This window comes from Cebus imitator, unplaced genomic scaffold, assembly GCF_001604975.1.
Source record: "Cebus imitator isolate Cc_AM_T3 unplaced genomic scaffold, Cebus_imitator-1.0 Scaffold116, whole genome shotgun sequence".
Taxonomy (NCBI): domain Eukaryota; kingdom Metazoa; phylum Chordata; class Mammalia; order Primates; family Cebidae; genus Cebus; species Cebus imitator.
Genome location: NW_016107431.1, coordinates 5053664 through 5074521, shown reverse-complemented (window position 1 = coordinate 5074521; position 20858 = coordinate 5053664).

Genomic DNA, 20858 nt, shown 5'->3' with positions numbered 1-20858 from the left:
TTTTTTGAGATGGAGTCTCACTCTGTAGCCCAGGCTGGAGTGCAGTGGTGCAATCTCAGCTCACTGCAATGTCCACCTCCAGGGTCCTGGTTCAAGCAATTCTCCTACCTCAGCCTCCAAAGTAGCTGGGATTACAGGCATGAGCCACCATGCCCAGCTAATTTTTGTATTTTTTAGTAAAGACGAAGTTTCACCATGTTGGTCAGTCTTGTCTTGAACTCCTGACCTCATGATCCGCCTGCCTCAGCTTCCCAAAGTGCTGGGATTGCAGGCGTGAGCCACCGCATCCAACCTTCTTTATAAATTATCCAGTCTCAGGTAGTTCTTTACAGCAATGTGAGAATACACCATTCTTCCATCAATGGACATTTAGATTCTCGTACAACATAAACAAACCTTGAAGATATCATGTTAATTGAAATAAGCCAGTCACAGAAGCACAAATGCTACATAATTCCAGCTATACGAGGTATCTAACCTAGTCAAGCATAGAAACCAAAAGTAGAATGGTGATTTCCAGGAGCTAGTGAAAGGGGAAAAAGGAGAGTTGCTGTTCAATGTATATAGAGTTACAGTTATGAAAGATGAAAATGTTCTAGAGATCTACTGTACAGCATTGTGTTTATAGATAACAAGACTGTACTGTACACGTAAAAATTTGTGAAGAGAGTTGATCTCTTCAATTGAAATTGTTTTTTCAATACAATAAAAAGTTAAATTGTCACTGAAAAGATTTTTCTATGTCAGTGCTTTTTCAACTGTGATCCACAAATTATGCTAACAATAAACTCTTTGTTATAGGGTTTGTGTCAAGATAAAGAGTGTAATCACAATTCACAATGGCACTAAGCATTATGTTTCACACATCTGACAGTTTCTTAGTAGCAAGACATTATTGATGAAGAAAGCAATAAGTTAAATTATATTTTGGATCAAGCTTCTTATCTCTTAGTGTAAGGGTAATGAACAGTTTGGGAACCGTCTACTTTGAGTAGTGTGGTTACTTTTATTCTTTGTGAGTCATTTCAAAAATAGATGATCAAATGCAGAAATTACAAATAGAAAGGCAGAATCACTTTTTCATCCATGCAGATGCACACACACACAACCCTAGGAAGATCTGCCTTCTGGTAGATACTTTGATTGCTGAGATATAGACTATAATGGCATGTTCAATAGAGTTCAAAGAAAAATTTCAAAAGTGCCTTTGTTTTGTTTTGTTTGATACCTAGAAAAAAAGATTGTCAAATTTGTTTTCTGACATAAAAGAAAGAGCCCGTTTTCCTTCATTTCTTGTATTATCTTCAGCGGACAGTATGGCCAAGCTGAGACTTACCATTCAATGACCAATTAATGCAATAACTAATAACCAAACATGGCTAAGATATTAAATATATTTTTTGGAAAAATGTTTTGGTTGATAGGCAGTAATACAGCTATAGACCTTAAGTTTCAGGAAATGGAGTCACTAGCAGTAATTAACTCTTTTCAAATCTGTGGAGTAACTTCTTGTGACATCTTCAAATACTCCACATTGAAAGCATAATGGTATAAGCCAAACTATTTCCACAATTCAAGCCTTCTCTTTATATAGCCTGAGGCAACCATCAGACTGCCTCATAGCATATGTTGAATACATACCTGTTGTATTGAGACAGTTTGGTGTTACGGAAATATCCTGGGCTTGGGAACGTGAATATTAGGTTCTAGGCCTAGATCTAACAGACTTAGTAGTGTGACCTGAGTAAGTCATTAGTTGACTTTACACTTTGATTTCCCTTACTAAAAATTCAGGTTTGGGGAACAACACAGTACATTACCCTTAAAAGACATCTACTTATCTTGCTTAATAAACACCATTAAACAATTGCCAAACTCTTACAATAATTTCTTTACTGGTCTCTAGTCAGGAAATTTCAGATATACATACAAATTTCACATCTACTGATCACTACAGATAAATCTTCTTAGAATATTTATTTGATCATCTCACTTTCTATTATTAAAATTGAACAAGAAAAAAACAAAAGTTCACTACCATCTTCTAAATAAAACTCAAAATGTTGACTTTCAGTTTGGCTTTACAAAATCCCTATTAGCCGTTAATAGCCATTATTCTCAGTCTTTTATTCCATTCTGCGGTGAAATCAGTATCTATTCTACTCCAATAATGCCTTGCCCTTTACCATACTTGGCTAAGCTCTGCTGCTGTGTTATTGGCTTATAATATTCCTTTAGCCTAGAAGTCTCCTCTTTTTCTCTTTTTTTTAACCCTTTTTTTTGCCAACAATAGTTCACATTTATTGAGTGCTCACTAGTACCAGCAAATACACTAAAACTTTTACAACGTTTTCTTGTTTTTAATTTGCATAACAACCCTCTCAAATAGGTACTGTATTAGGTCCGTTTTCCTAATAAGAAAACTGAGATGTAGAGAGGCCAAATAAATGTTCCAAGGTCAAGAAAACAGTATAGTGGCAAAATGGGAAACGAGATAAAAATCCACTTTATAGGTAGTAAAAATCCATTTTATAGGTATTAAAAATTCATTTTATAGGAAGCATAGACATCTCAACAGGAGACCAAAGAAAATGCATTAAGGTAGCTTCAAAGATTGTAATAATTATCTCCACTTCAAAAAATAGTTTAAATTTTAAAAATAATAGTTATATTCTCCATTCTGTTTATTTCTTCTTAATTTAGTATCAGCAGAACCTTAAGTTTGATTTAAAAAATACTGAAATTAAGAGAATGCCATTTTAAAATTTGATAATTATTTCCCAATTTGAATTCAAAGCTAAAATAGTATTATTTGTTCGTAATACTTTTTGGCTGTAATAAAAATAATAAAACCAATTTTTACAAGGCTGAAAAGAATTTCACTAGAAAATTGATTTTTTTAAGTATACAAATCTTAATATTTTAAACATACAGTTATGTTTACTTGAATATAAATTATCTGATCCTAACACAGGCCCTGCTTAATTAAAGGATAACTTTTGTATTATTAAAGCTTATCTATATACATGTATATAGATTTAGCATTCAACTAGTTTACTGGGGAAGGCTTTTGAAAGATTTAAGAGGTATTCATTTGTGGAACAAATGCTTTATATTCACCATTGGGAAATAGTTTAAGCCTGCTGTGTCAATTAGTTTAATTGATAAGAACTTCAATTGGTCCTGGAGTGTGTTAATTTCCTGAGGTGAGCCTATTGAGAGAATTACTTAGAGAAACTTTCACAGTTGGGAAACCTTTCAAACACACTTGACTTAATCTGGGATTGGGTTGCCATGCTTTCACACATATTAGATGCCCCAAATTATCTTTAGCATCTTTGATGTCAGGACAATCATCTGCTTCCTCTTTCTCAGTTTTCTTCATCTGCCACCCACTTAGACAGAAGGACAAAAATTAATCCTGATTGTTCTAAAAGGTAAATTTTCAGTGCTTGAAAATTTCTATTTGGTATAACCAAGAAAGGAAGAACATCCTCAAACTTGTCTCAAAATGGTAAGATGTGTAGTTTGGAGGTGAGTTATGAATATGCCTATATGTGCTTAGAAGTGAAGGCTTCCGTTTACCCATATAGATCCTTTACATATACAATACTATGTTATCATAGCAGATCTATAAATTACTTATTTCCATTTTACAAATGGAGCAAACCAGGGTCAGAGAGATCAAATCACTATTTAAGCTTGCATAGCAGAACCATAAATTAAGTCAAATTTGAAAAACTGTGTCCTTTTCTCCACATTATACTATCTCGTTAAAGATGAGCCGAGCAGTAGCTCTTAGAACATGCTAAAAGGAATTCAAGCAATTGTTGGTAATTTAGGGAGGGGTTGGACGAAGGTCTTGTACTTATCTTTGAGTGACTTGATGGCCTAGTCTCTTTCCAAAGTGTCTGAAAATTAATGAGATCTCTCTCTCTCTTCCTTTATCATTTTTTCATGATGCCTGATGTATACAGAGAGTGATGAAAAAAACTATAAATCAAATTTAGGCCTCTGGAACCTAAATTCTTTTGAGTTTTGCAGTTCAGTTGACAGGTTTCCTCCCAGCTACCCTTACCCTCTGTGTAAGGTGCTAGTAGCTGGTCAAACACTTTTAACTTCTTTGTCAATATTCACACCTATGGAACTTTTCCCTTAATTTAATTTTCACAAACTACCTCCTAATTATGCTCTGAAGTTTACATCTTGACAAATGCCTGAAAGTCTATGGCTCTCAAATCTCTGTCTTCAGTGTGGTCTACTTTTTTTGTAATACATATTGTCTTAGTGAACCCCATTACCTGGATTTTATACAGCTCTCCTAAACTAAAATGCTCCAATGCCAACAAATTGGCTAACTTAGAAGAAATGGACAAATTTCTAAAAACATCCAACCTATCAAGACTAAATTAAGAAGAAATAGAAATTCTGAACAGACCAATAACTTGTAAGGATTGAATCAATAATTTTTAAAAATTGCACTTCAAAGAAAAGCCCAGGATGAAATAGATTTATAGCAGACTTCTACCAAACATTTAAAGAAGAAATAAAACCAATCCTTTTCAAACTCTTCCAAAAATCTAAGAAAAAGAAGTACTTCTAAACTATTTTCATGAGGCCAGCATTAATCTTATATCAAAGTCAGATAAGGTCACTACAAGAAAATAAAATGGTAGTCCAATATCCCTGTGTACATAGATAAAAAATTTTCAACACAATATTAGCAAACTGAATTCAACACACATTAAAAGGATCATGTCCATGATCAAGTGGGATTATTGTTAACCAAGTTGCATGTCCCACTATGCTTGCATCTATGAAATAATGGATAATGTGATATGGTTTAGCACATTTATTATGCAAATTAATAAATGTGACAAACAATATTAACAGAATAAAGAACAAATGCCATAGATCATTTCAGTGGATGCTGAGAAAGCATTTGACAAAGTTCAACATTTGTTATGATAAAAGCTACCAAAAAATTAAGCATAGAAGAAACATGTCTCAATCCAATAAAGGCCATATATAAAAAGTCAACGACCAGTAACATGCTAAAAAGTAAAATGCTGAAAGCTTTTCCTAAAATCAGGAACAAGACATGTCTATTCAACATAATGCTGGAAGTCCTAGTCAGAACAACTAGGCAATAAAAGGAAATAAAAGCCATCCAAATAGGAAAAGAATAAGTGAAATTGCAGATGACATGATCTTATACACAGAAAATATCAAAGACTCCACCAAAATATGTAAAAACTGATAAGCAAATTCAGTATAGTTGTAAAGTACAAAATCAACACACAGAAATCAGCAGCATTTCCTTATACTAACAATCAACAATCTGAAAAAAAAAATTAAGATATCAATCCCATCCAAAATAATGTGCACACAAAATTACTTAGGAGTAAATTTAACCAAGAAAGTGAAAGATCCAAATACAGAAAAGTATGAAACATTCTTCAATTAAATCATAGTTGACACAAATAAATGGGGAAGTCCCGTGTTCATGGATTGGAAGAATTAATATTGTTCACATGTCTACACTATTCAAAGTGATCTACAGATTAAATGGAACCCCTACCAAAATTTCAATGTCATTTTTCATGGAAATAGAAAAAACAATAATAAAATGTATATAAAACCACAAAGTACCCTGAATGGCTAAAGCAATCTTAGGCAACAGGAACAAAACCAGAGTTATTATGCTGTCTGACTTCAAAATCTATTGCAAAGTTATAATAATCAAAATAATATAGTACTGGCATAAAAATAGACACATTACATTGACCAATGGAACAGGATAGGGAGCTGAAAAATAAACCCACACGTATAGTCAGTTGATTTAAACAAAAGTACCAAGAACATACAATGAAGAAAAAATAATCTCTTCAGTGCTGTCAGGGAAAACTGGATATCCACAAGCAGAAAAATGAAATTGCATCTTTATCTTACACCGTCTACAAAATCAACTCAAACCAAATGACAGACTTAAACATAAGACCTGAAACTGAGGACACTTAAAGAAAATACAGGGGAAATCCTCCATAACATTGGTCTAGGCAAAGATTTCTTGGACATGACTCTAAAAGCATATACAACCAAAGCAACAATAAATAAGTGGAATTACATTAAATCAGAAAGCTGCTCCATAGCCATGACAACAATTAGTAGAATGAAGAGAAAGTTTACAAATTTGGCTAAAATGTTTCCAAAGCGTATATCTATTAAGTGCCTAATATCCAAAATATATAAAAAACTCAAACAATATCAAGAAAACAACCCAATCAAAAAATGGACAAAGGATCTAATAGATACTTCTCTAAAGAAGACACACAACAAATATATGAAAAATGCTTATCAACACTAATCATCAGGAAAATCCAAATTAAAACCACAGTCAGGTGTTACCACTGCACATCTGTTAAAATGGCTATTAGGAAAAAGATAAAAGAAAAGTAAGTGTTGGTAGGGTTGTGGAAAAATGGAAATACTTGTGCACTGTTGGTGTGAATGTACATGAAGACAGCCATTATGGAAAACGGTATAGGGGTTCCTCAGCAGACTAAAGACAGAATTACCATATGATCCAACAATCCATCTTCTGAGTATATACTCAAAGAAATTGAAATCAGTATGTGATAGAAATATATACACTCCCATACTCATCTCAGCATTACTCACAATAGCCAAGTTATGGAAGCAACCTATGTGTCCATAATCAGATGAATGGATAAAGAATATGTGCTGCATAGAAATACTGAACTTTGAGTACTATTCAGCCTTAAAAGGAGGGGAAATCCTGCCGCTTGCAACAACTTAGATACACCTGCAACACATTGTGCTAAGTGATTGTGCTAAGCCAGGCACAAAAAGAAAAATATTACATAATATAGCCTATATATGGAAAGCAAAAATGTTGAACTTGTAGAGTTCAACTTGGAGAGAGTAAAATGATTATTGTCAGATGCTGTGGGATGGAGAGAGGCTGGAGAATGGAGAGAAGATGGAGAAACAGGAGATATTTATCAAAGGGAAGTTTCAATTAGAGAGGAGGAATAAGCCTTACTTGTCTATGACACAGAATAGTGACTATAATAAATAATAATCCATTGCATATTTCAAAACTGTGAAACTAATAGATTTGTAATGTTTTCACCAAGAAAATCTGATTAATATGTGAGGTGATATATTTGCTAATAAGTCTGATTTAATTGCCTGCATTGATAGCATATATCAAGCCCTCACAATGTACTCCACAAATATATATAATTGTTATTTGTGAATTAAAAATAAATTTAAAAAGTAAAAAAATAAAATGCCACAAATAATCTAGTAATCTTTATATTTACTTATGTCTCTTCTTTGATTCTTTAAAACCATAGGCCCAAGTAGAGCCTTTGAATTTACCTTAGCCTTCAATAATAAACTACAGAGCCAAGTGGCCACACTTAGGTTTAGTTAATGGCCCTTTACCTCCTAAACACCATTTGCATCATTGGTCTTTCTTTGTTTTCTCTTAAAATGAGTTATCTTCTTCTCTGGCCTGGTCTAGAGCAGTCACCTTCTTTAAGAGTTACTATTTTTGCACATTGATTTTGTATCCTGAGAATTTGCTGAAGTTGCTTATCAGTTTCAGGAGATTTTTGGCTGAGACGATGGGGTCTTCTAAATATGCAATCATGTCATCTGCAAATAGAGACAATTTGACTTCCTCTTTTCCTAATCGAATACCCATTATTTCTTTTTCTTGCCTGATTGCTCTGGCTAGAACTTCCAATACTATATTGAATAGGAGTGGTGAGAGAGAGCATCCTTGTTTAGTGCCAGATTTCAAAGGGAATACTTTCAGTTTTTGCCCATTCAGTATGATATTGCCTGTGGGTTTGTCATACATAGCTTTTGTTATTTTGAGATACGTTCCATTGATACCTAGTTTATTGATAGTTTTTAGCATAAAGTGCTGTTGAATTTGGTTGAAAAGCTTCTCTGCATCCATTGAGATGATCATGTGGTTTTTGTCTTTGGTTCTGTTTATGTGATGAATTACATTTATAGATTTGTATTTGCTGAACCAACCTTGCCTCCCCAGGATGAAGCCTACTTGATCGTGATGGATAAGCTTTTTGATGTTCTGTTGCATTCGGTTTGCCAGTATTTTGTTGAAGATTTTTGTGTCGATGTTCATCATGGATATTGGCCTGAAGTTTTCCTTTTTAGTTGTGTCTCTGCCAGGTTTGGGTATCAGAATGATGTTGGTCTCATAAAATGAGTTAGGGAGAATTCCCTCTTTTTGTATTGTTTTGAATAGATTCAGAAGGAATGGTACCAGCTCTTCTTTGTATGTCTGATAGAATTCAGTTGTAAATCTGCCTGGATCTGGACTTTTTTTTTTTGGTTGGTAGGATATTAATTGCTGCCTCAACTACAGACTTTATTATTGGTCTATTCAGGGATTCAACTTCTTCCTGATTTAGTCTTGGGAGGGTGTAAGTGTCCAGGAATTTATCCATTTCTTCCAGATTTACTGGTTTATGTGCATAGAGTTGTTTGTAGTAGTCTCTGATGGTAGTTGGTATTTCTGTGGAGTCAGTGGTGATATTCCTTTTGCAATTTTTATTGCATCTATTTGATTCTTCTCTCTTTTCTTTTTTATTAATCTGGCTAGTGGTCTGTCTATTTTGTTGATCTTTTCAAAAAATCAGTTCCTAGATTTATTGATTTTTTAAGGGTACTTTGTGTATCTATCTCCTTCAGTTCTGCTCTGATCTTAGTTATTTCTTGTCTTCTGCTAGCTTTTGAGATTTTTGATCTTGCTTCTCTAGCTCTTTCAATTTTGACAATAGGGTGTCAATTTTAGGTCTTTCCTCACTTCTCATGTGGGCATTTATTGCTATATATTTCCCTATAGACACTGCTTTAAATGTGTCCCAGAGATTCTGGTACATTGTGTCTTCATTCTCATTAGTTTTGAAGAACGTCTTTATTTCTGACTTCATCTTATTGTTTATCCAGTAGTCATTCAGGAGCAAGTGGCATTCATATACACCAATAATAGACAAACAGAGAGCCAAATCATGAGTGCAACTTCCATTCACAATTGCTACAAAGAAAATAAAGTACCTAGGAATACAACTAACAAAGGATGTGAAGGACCTCTTCAAGGAGAACTACAAACCACTGCTCAAGGAAATAAGAAAGGACACAAACAGATGGAAAAATATTCTATGCTCATGATTACAAAGATTCAATATCGTGAAAATGGTCATACTCACCAAAGTAATTTATAGATTCAACACTAACCCCATCAAGCTATCATTGACCTTCTTCACAGAACTGGAAAAAGCCACTTTAAACTTCATATGGAACCAAAAGAGAGCCCATATAGCCAAGACAATCCTAAGTAAAAAGAACAAAGCTGGAGGCATCACATTACCTGACTTAAAACTATACTATAAGGCTAGAGTAATAAAAACAGCATGGTACTGATACCAAAACAGAGGTATAGAACAATGGAACAGAGCAGAGGCCTTGGACGCAATGCCACATGTCTACATCATCTGATCTTTGACAAACCTGACAAAAACAAGCAATGGGCAAAGGATTCCTTCTTTAATAAATAGTGTTGGGAAAACCGGGTAGCCATGTGCAGAAAGCTGAAACTGGACCCCTTCCTGACACCTTACACTAAAATTAACTCCAGATGGATTAAAGACTTAAACATAAGACCTAACACCATAAAAACCCTAGAAGAAAACCTAGGCAAAACCATTCAGGACATAGGCATAGGCAGGGACTTCATGACTAAAACACTGAAAGCATTGGTAACAAAAGCCAAAATAGACAAATGAGATCTAATTAAACTTAAAAGTTTCTGCACAGCTAAAGAAACAATCATCACAGTGAACTGGTAACCAACAGAATGGGAAAACACTTTTGCAATCTACCCGTCTGACAAAGGATTAATATCCAGAATCTACAAAGAGATTTACAAGAAACAAACAAACAAACCCATTCAAAAGTGGGCAAATGATATGAACTGACATTTTTCAAAAGAGGACATTTATGAGGCCAACAAACATATGAAAAGATGCTCATCATCACTGGTCATTAGAGAAATGCAAATCAAAACCACATTGAGATACCATCTCACACCAGTTAGAATGGCGATCATTAAAAAATCTAGAGACAACAGATGCTGGAGAGGATGTGGAGAAATAGGAATACTTTACACTCTTGGTGGGAGTGTAAATTAGTTCAACCACTGTGGAAGACAGTGTGGTGATTCCTCTAGGACTTAGAAATAGAAACTGCATTTGACCCAGCAATCCCATTACGGGGTATATACCCAAAGGATTATTAATTGTTCTATTATAAAGACACATGCACATGTATGTTCATTGTGGCACTGTTTACAATAGCAAAGACCTGGAACCAACACCTAATGCCCATCGATGATAGACAGGACAAAGAAAATGTGGCACAAATAAGCCATGGAATGCTATGTAGCTATAAAAAAGGATGAGTCCATGTCCTTTGTAGGGACATGGATAAATCTGTACACCATCATTCTCAGCAAATTGACACAAGAACAGAAAATGAAACACTGTATGTTCTCACTCATAGGCACATGTTGAACAATGAGAACATATGGGCACAGGGAAGGGAACATCAGACACTGGGGTCTGTTGGGGCTGGGGGGCTGGGTGAGGCACTGCAGAGGGTGAGGAGGCTAGGAAGGGATAACACTGGGAGAAATGCCTGATGTAGGTGATGGAGCGGATGGAGACAGCAAATCACCATGGCATGTGTGTACCTATGCACCAATCCTGCAAGATCTGCACATGTACCCCAGAACTTAAAGTACAATAAAAAGTTACTATTATAAAATTAATATGAAAATGTCTCTGCAAAGCTAAATAAATATGAAATAAATAATTGGTATATTTTATGTAATCTCATTTGATTCTGTGAACAAGTATTGCTTTTTTTAAGATGTGAAAGTTAAAGCTGAAAATATACAAGTGTCTTGCCAAAAGTCATATAGCGAATACATTGCAGAACTGAGTATTAATTATTTCTTACCACAATCTCTTTCTATCATTCCAGGCTAGGTCCATCAAAAATTCCTCTTTATACATGGGCTGAAATCTAAATTCCTTTAAAATGTGGCTTTATCTTCAAAATTGTAATTTCTTTCACTCCCACATGTTTAATTAATACTCATTTTCCAAAACTACTTGTTATTTCCCTTTCAGTAAACAGGTCTTTATAAATCCACACATGTTCCAACTGTCATTAGTGTGGTAACCAGGAATGAGACTTTTTCTCTACGGAACTTGAACCTCCATGAGCAGGAGAACATTGTTAATCCCCCTCCTCTCTGTCTGTAACACTCAGAACGTTGTCAACACTATTTTTCTTAGGAATGATTAGAGTATGCTCTGTATTCTTTTTGGTGTGGTAACTTACTATAATAAGTTCTATTCTCCCACACCATCTCTTTTCCCTTACAGGTTTGATTTATTTAGATCATGTGCATTACCTTTTCTGACCTCAACTTCCACTGCTCCTCATCTTTTGAAATCTTTTCACTGGTCTCTCTGAAATTGCATGTCAGTTATGAAGATAAACCTTTATATCTCCAACATTTTCAGTGAACAGTATTTATCCTTTTTCTCTAACCTGAAACCAGATTTCTACTGTGACTTTCCTATGTGATCTTACCAATCAGTGGTAGGTTTTTCCCTACCTGCCTCCTACTATCCATTTTGGAGGTGAATTTGTCTCTTCTTTCCTCATTATTGTTGCCTCCAGATACTTTTCTCTCCATCTTCTCTAATTTAACTCTCATGTTTCTCTGTCACTAATCTATCATCACTTCTCTTTATTGCAGACATCTACCACTTCCCTAGGGTTACTATTCCTTCTTTGACATTGGCTCTAGATTCACTAATACTCTCTCCAATATCACTCCTATCATAACTCCTTGAAATTCCCCTGTCTATGCTTCTATGATTCAAATTTCTCAGCAACTTTATCTCCTTTACTCTATCACAGCTATACATGCTTATCATCATAACCTACTGCTTTTCATGATCAATGATTATTGCAATATCCCTCCATAATTTCAACATCACACCTCCTACTTCTTTTTCTGACTCACACCTTCTAGTAACCCAGCTCCCACAATTATTCCAAATGCAGGACATATCTTATTCTATAACATGACAATATTCCTTAGCCCCTTACTCACTCCTCCTTAGATTAAATTCCATGGCCAATTATTATAATCATTCTGCTCTGTTTCATAGACACTCAGCCTTCTTGCCCTCTGCCTGCAGCCACACAAATGAATATGTCTGGAAAAAAGCACAGAATTATGCTGACTGGCCACTCTTTATAATCATGATCATTAGCCTCAAATGATTCCTTAACGATGCCCAGTAATCATATTTTATTTTGCTATTCCTATTCATGCTTCCCTTCAAATAGAGAATTGCTTCATAGTTGCTCTTTTCTTAAAATTCCAAAATCTCCTCCTTCATCCTAATTCTCTGATAATGATTTGCTTGCTATTTCAGGGCTGAGTACATAATTTGCAAGAATGGGCGCAAAATAAAAATATAGGGTCTCTTGTTTTAAAAGCAGAAAAAAGTGCTATTAAGACCACTAAAATATAATGCTTTTTGCTTCTACAGTCTTTCCTTAAAATATCATATCATTATTACATTTAGTATTCAATGATGCCCTAAGCAAAGAAAAATTACAAATTTAGCTTTCTGGTATGGATTCTACCATTCATCTTTAAATTGTGGAATTCCAGTTTTACATGCATTTATAAGAACATTCAACCCATATGCATACTAACCAAACTCACACAATTCATATAATGTAGCTCATACATGTAAATGTATTTTTTTCTTGGCAGAAGAGTAGAAATGCTGCACAAAACTAATTCAACTATTTCCTTTTACTTCTTGATGTGTGCACATTCTATCTAAATTCTCCACTTTCGACATATGATGAATAAGGATGGAAAGGAAATTGAATTGTGGGTTACTCTGTCTTTCTCCTTCTTTTTGTGTCATCATTTTCAGTACAAATAGTCAGCAAAGACTGAAAGGTAACATGAATGAGAAAAGATATAATAGGGCTTTCTTTTTTTTTTTGCACCCAATAATTTTTAATTTTTTTTAATTTTTAATTTTTGTCAATACATAATAGGTATATATATTTATGGTATACATGAGGTATTCTTATTCAGGCATACCATGTGAAATAAACACATCATGAAGAATTGAGTATCCCCTCAAGCATTTATCCATTAAATTGCAAACAATCCCATGACACTAATAGGGCTTTTCGATCATTTGTGTTTCTTGAAATATTACTATTTTTTGAGTTGGAAGCAAGTTCTTGGACTAACTAAAAGTGTGACTTTTTGTGACCATCAATGCCTCAAGCTTACTCAGTCATAGACTGGCTTACCTTGTACTTGCTTTGAGTCTTGATGAACTCCCCTGTCTTGTAGTTTCTCTCTTCTACACAACGTTTGTTACTTTCACACAATTTGTCACCTATATAAATTTATACTTAAAATGGTAAATTTAGGTATCACTTCTACTTTTCAAAATTCCAGCAGATTGGCTATCTATTGTTGTTAACATTAGAAGAGCTTATTGTGGTTGATTGCCTCAGAGCAACTCTGACCAACAGCAACTAACAAGCTTAAAACCGTCAATAACTTAACTGAGCCTATACTCAAGAACTCTCTATTAGCAACTAAGTTCGTATTTTTCAAACTTGGATACCTATGTTATCGCTTCAAAAAATACTTACACCTGGATCCCTTACCATTTTTGTTTTTTAATTGTCTAGGAAATTGAATTTTAAAAATAGTTTCTATTGATTAGCATGTGCAGCAATGTTGATAATACCCCAAGTAATCCAGCCTTACTATATCATGTGTGGTAATCATGTGTAGTAAGTTAGTAGCAACTCGATGTTTCAAGACTCTGTAATTCATGTACTAGTCAACTGGTTTCTGTGGATGAAAAGCATCTTAATGACTCTTTTCACTATTCAAATTACCACTTTCCTGAAGACTTTATTTCAAGCTTCTCATCTACTGCTGTAGATTTGAGGAAATGTTACCTTTAGAGAAAGAGAATTATTAGTCAATTGTAAAAAAGAGAGAATTTCATACCATGAATTTCTAAACCACATTTTTGTTTTGTACACAGTCCTCTGATTCAACTTATAATAGGGGATTCAGAATTATCGTTGCATCGTCATTTGCAGTGTTTTTTTTCAATCTTAGATAATTAAAATTTATTAATTTGGTTAACAGAACTACTTTGTAGTTTTAAAAGTTTTAGTCATATATTATCCATTGCCAAATGATTGCTTTCTAAATCAGTGGTTATTATGGGCTGAATTGTGTCCCTTCCAAATGCAAATGTTGAAGTCCTAACTTCACTACCTCAGAATGCAACTGTATTTGGAGATGGGTCTTTAAAGAGGTAAAATGAGGTCTTTAGGGAGGACCCCAATGCAATATGACTTGTCTCATTATAAGAAAAAAAGATTAGGACACAGACACACAGAAAAAGGGTCAGGTGAGGACACAGGCAGAAGGTCATCATCTGTAAGTCGGGAGGACGCTTCAGAAGAAACCATCCCTGCCAACACCTGGATCTCAGACTCTAGTTCCAAGAATTTTGAAAAAGAATAAAATAAAAATAAAAACACTTTTGTTGTTTGAGACACCCGGCCTATAGTACTCTGACAAGGCAGCCTTACCTAATGAATACAGTAGTTGTGAACCTTGGCTGCTCAACAGAACTACCTGTAGCTACAAACAATAAAATTAAAATAAAATAAAATAATGTGCATAGAAATTAAAGCATAATGGATCAAGTGATTGTGAAGTGAATGTAGGGTGAGTGGGCACTGATTTTTAAAAATAATGCCTCGGTGTAATTTTTAGATTATTGAGGACAGGCTTACGTTTAACTGACTTCTTTCTATAATAGTCTCCTGCAGAGTTGCCTAAAGAAAATAATCTGAAAATTGATAAACACATCATCAACTCTTTATCATCTATTAAGATTCTATTTGTTATTTTGACAAGTGTGTTCCTTAAATTATTTAATATCTAGTATTTAGTATTGTGTTAAATAAAACAGAAATGAGGTGTTTTAAATTTTTGTTATCTATTACTGAAAAAAATGTCTTCTAGTGGTTTATGCAGAAGAAGCATTATTTATTCTATTGCAATATCTCCCTTAAGAGCCAGATCTTGATATGTTCCTGTGTTTTCAGTTTGATAGTATAGCCCCATAGAAAACATAAATGCCAGGATTTTAAGCAATTTCATAGTAATATTGGGGATTAACATCAATTATTAATTTAAATTTTCTAAAATTGTTTGGTTTAATTTCTTTAAAGAGAAAATACTACATGAAATGTAAAAACAGAAAAAATATCCTGAAACAGAAAAGAATACGAGTAAGAAAGCAGCAGCTACAGCAAATAACCACAGCAAGAATTGTCCAGATGTGTCATTTAAAATTTAGCCCTTTCCATACTGTTGTTTCCAAATGAGTACTACTGGTTGCTTGGCTAACAATAGGTAAGACATATAACACGTATTGATCATTATTTGTGTGGTAGGGAGTCTCCAGGAACTGACTCATGTAACAGGATAAAAATCACCTGGAGACCTCTGGTTGTTCCTGCAAATCAATCCTGAGACCAAAGGTGGTACAGGGCTTAAAACCAGAAAATAGGATACTAGAATAGATGGGCTGAATTCAAATCTAGTTTTAATCCTTCGGGTTTTGTGACTTTAGGAAAACTATTTATTATTACTGTTTTAATGTTTATGTGAATTTTTGCCTCAAATGTTTGTTATGGTAATTTATTTAAGGTATTAAATTAAACTCAATGTTAATTTATATCTAGACATTGTCTATTGCAACTGTCTAGAAATTCTTACATCTTTTTCTACATTTCCACATGACTTTGGAATTTGATCTATATTTTTGTTTTCCATTCCATTTCTTTTTCACCGTGTTTGATACTGATTTTATCAGAAATTCACATTCCTTTTCTTATTTTTGTATCAACCACATGCCAATTGGTTCCATTTTGGTTTTCACTGGAAATTATCCAACTGGTAATACACTGAAAGAGAAGCTCCTGCTCTCATCAGTCACAATTATCTCACTTGTTATCCCTTACTCCACCTTAACGAATGTAGCACTAAGATGGTTTGTGGTGAAGGAAAAAAAAATTGAAGAAGGTGGTCTCAAAACATAATAAATCAGAGAAAAAAATTCTTTCTTTATTGAAGAAATTGCTCCATTTGACCAACTTTACCCAGTTAGCCAACTTATACTGATAACCCTTCAGTTCTTTTCACTGATTCATCACTTGCCTCATCATCCATAATCTAGCAACTCTAAAACCCCAACCCAAGGTCAGGCACGTAATTACTATGAACACTAATTCCTCTCAGTATTTTACTCCTTTGAGTCTCCTAATAGCTCCTAAAATTTAATATTTCTGATAATTCTAATAATCCTTTTATCTGTAACATGTTTAACACTGAGTGTGTACCATATTGATCATGATATAAAATCATCTATCTGTTTTAAATATAACCATTAAAACTATATGTCTTTTCTTTCTGTTGCCCAGGCTGGAGTGCAATGGCATGGTCTCAGCTCACTGTAAACTCCACCTCCTGGGTTGAAGCAATTCTCCTGCCTCAGCCTCCCAGGTAGCTGGGATTCCTGGTGTGCACCATCATGCCTGGCTAATTTTTTATTTTCAGTAGAGACGGGGTTTCTCCATGTTGGCCAGGCTGGTCTCAAACGCCCGACTTCAGGTGATCCACCCACCCTGGCCTCCCAAAGTGCTGGGATTACAGGTGTGAGCCACCACTCCTGGCCATCTTTTCTTTTTTAACTAGTTGTACTACTCATCAGGAAAAAGACTGTGAACTAAATTTCTTCTTGTCCTCTGTAAGGCCAAGAAGAGTGACGGGAACATAAGAGGCATGTATTTAGCTTGATTTCATAAGCAATTATTCCTTCAAAATAAAACATAACAGAAATACATCATTGGTTATCCCTTGGTGATAATGATTTAGCTTTGTGTCCCCACCCAAATCTCATCTGTAATTATAATCCCCACATATTGAGGGAGGGACCTGGTGGGAGGTGATTGGATCATGGGGATGGTTCCCTCTATGCTGTTCTCACGATAGTGAAACAGTTCTCAGAAGATCTTATGGTTTTAAAAGTGGCAGTTTTTCCTGCCCTTTTTCTCTCTCATGTCACCTTGGGAAGAACATGCCTGCTTCCCCTTCCACCATGATTGTAAGTGTTCTGAGGCCTCTCCAGTTATGTGGAACTGTGAGTCAATTAAACCTTGTAACCTTGTTTCTTCATAAATTACCCAGCCTCAGATAGTATCTTAATAGCAGTGTGAGAACAGATGAATAGACTTGGTATTTTACTTAATAAGGTACTACATAGATGTATCTCTTATTTGACATCATTATCCTTAAAAGATCTTGCTGTATCTTGATTTGGTCATAGTCATGAGTAGAAATGAAATTACTCCCATTGAAACAAAAGCTCTAGACATATTTCAAAATCGAAAAAAAAATTTATATTATTCTTGAGTCAGTGGTTTTATTTTATGTACATTAGTATATTGTTACAATGCACTTGGATTTAATTTGGCTGCCTACTAATTACATGTGCAAAGAAATATTCCTTGTGCTTGATCTCATTAAATTATATAGTGTAACAGGAACATGTTTCTAACATAGTTAATAATTTCATGTTTGCTTTTTAAATTTATTTTCATTACATTGCCTTCTCATCTTGAGGTGGATAATAAGCATGTGACATGCATGAAAATCTGACTGCATAGATAAAAGTGTTGCTTTTTCACTATAAACTCCTCCGGTGATTCATTACTTCCTTTACATTTGTGAAATTGGGAGACTTCTAAAAAGTAATAAAATACCATCATGTGAAAAGGAAAGTAATTTTTTTTTATTTGTGGGAGATAGTTTGATATCCCCTGATCACAAACCACAGTTAATCATACTGCCTATTGTGTTAATTGGTATCTTCTGTTGTAATGTTCACTGAAATTGTGAATGTCCATGTCTCCAAACACAATAGAGACTGATAAATTGGGAGACCATGAAAAAAACTCTGTTGGAATATATGAGCATATGTATTTGTGTGTGTGTGTGTGTGTGTGTGTACACACAAAATTTACTATTTCTCAAACTATAAGAGAGAGTATAAGTAAAAAATAAATTGGCTTTTAATAATAGATTATAATAGAAAGAACACCGATTACTAAATTCAATTAAGTCCTAAAGCTATAATTACAATTGTATTGGCTGTTACATAATTTTCTCATAAGTGGTATTTCAGAATTATATTGGGACTTCCAAATGGGCACACAGAAGTAAAATTATCATTTCAACAAATTTATCTAAATATATTGACCACTGGAAATTTTCCTACGATTTAGCTACTGCCTTTCAATCTGATGAGGGATCTTGGCTAGAAGAAGTGAAAAACATTTACAATAGATTTTATTCTCATTAATAAAGCTTCTTGATGGCATTGAATAAAAATAAACATAACAATTATATTTGTCTATGGTTCTCATAGCATGTAGAAAAAGATCAGGCTGACCAAAAAGAAAAGGAATTAAAATTACTTGTAGACCCTGCCTATAGCATATTTCAGAGTGAGATAATACTACAAGATAAAATTTACATGTTAAGTATGCATAACATGCAAGACCACTGCCTAGTCCCTGGAGTGTACGTCAGAACAAAAAGTCAAACAAAAGTTGCATGTGAGGGAGAAGCAGGGTCTCTGTGGGCTAATCCACTGAAGGAGAGAAACCCAAATGAAGTGGGAGTGCTGGAAACAAGTCCGAGATCTGGTGCATTAGTGCACTGGCTAGATGGAAGATGAAAGAAAGGGTCTTAGCAATTGCTCAGCATGAGAGGTGCTAGCCTTGGTAAGAGGAGGCACCCTAGAAGAGGGAGATACACCTGAGATGATTCGTGGTTAAGGTAAACAGGAAAATCTAAAAAGACAATGTCAAAATATCTCAAAAAACCAAAGCAAAACCTCTTAATTTATTAAGGAAGCTACTCCACTATACTGATGAAAAAAGATTTCTTTTTTTTTTTTTAACTAAAATACTTGGTATCATATTCAAACCTCTTCATACATTCAGCCCCATTGTGTCACCTATATATTGTGGGTCCAGGAAAATCCAATGTATATAAACATGAACCAACAAAAAATGTCAAATGTGTACATAGTAATGAGAAGAAACTAGGGAGGATGAAACAGATCTTTTGAACAGATCTTTTTTTTTATTTTTTCTTTTTTTATTTGAAAAGGAGTCTTTCTCTGTTACTCAGGCTAGAGTGCAATGCATGATCTCCTCAATTTCCGCCTCCCGGGTTCAAGTGATTCTCCTGTCTCAGCCTCCCTAGTGGCTGAGACTACAGGCACAGGGCACTATGGCTAGCTAATTTTGTATTTTTAGTAGAGATGGGGTTTCATCATATTGGTCAGGCTGATCTTGAATTCCTGACCTCAGGTGATCCACCCACATCAGCCTCCCAAAGTGCTGGGATTGGAGGGTGAGCCACCAGACCTGGCCCTGAACAGATCACTTTTAAAACGCCTTTTTGTAAAGCCCTTTGAGAAGGTGGTAAAATAGAGGAAAATTAAAATGTACATTAAAATAAAAATAAAATATAATTTCCGATTTAAAAGCACCAGAAATCCAAAATCTCAACATAAAAATGGATAAATGCCAGGCAAATGTGAAATTGAATTTAAACTGAGCAAAGAAATTAAAGTAAAAGATAAAATCTTCTCAGATAAGAAAACTAAATTATAAGATACCCTAAGGAGCACAGGGAAAGCCAAGAATACAATAAGAGCCAGAGAGAAGGGGCCAAGAAAATTCAGCTAAATAAAGAAGGCATGAAATAGGAAGAGACAAAAGTGATAAGAAAGATTGACAAGTGTAGCTAGAACAGGACCAATCCTTAAAAGGATAATCCAAGGAAACCTCCTTAAAAAAAAGATGACCTGAATTTACACATTTGCCATATACTTGGGGAAAATGAGCAGAATGATAAACTCTAAAACTTACCTGAACAGAAACAAGTATTAATAATAAAGAAGACAAATTCCTCTGGTTCTTCAAGCAAACAAAAGTCCTAATTACTAATAAAGGAAAAAAACTTACTTCAACATTTGGCTTCTTGATAACCACATCACATTGAAAGCAGAGGACAGTGAAACAACGTTCTTAAGAAATAAGAATTTTGTGCCCAACCAAGCTGTTCTTCAAATAGAAAGTCTATAAAGTAAATGAAGAACTCAGGAAACATTGACTAATGAGGCATCTGCAAAAAACTAATTTAATATTACAGATTTAAAACTAAGACAAAAGTGGGATAATAATGAAAAATTGTATGTAAAATGTTATGTGCTTTGATAAATTTCAAAAAGAAACAGGACCAAAAAAAATGGAAACAAAAGAAAGCAAATAATAGAAAACCTCACTTAACTCCACATAGATAAAAAGTAGAAGTCAACAGGACACGTGTACACGAATGTTCATTGCAGCACTGTTTACAATAGCAAGGACCTGGAACCAACACAAATGCCCATCGACGATAGACTGGATAGGGAAAATGTGGCACATATACACCATGGAATATTATGCAGCCATCAAAAACGATGAGTTTGGGTCCTTTGTGGGGACATGGATGAACCTGG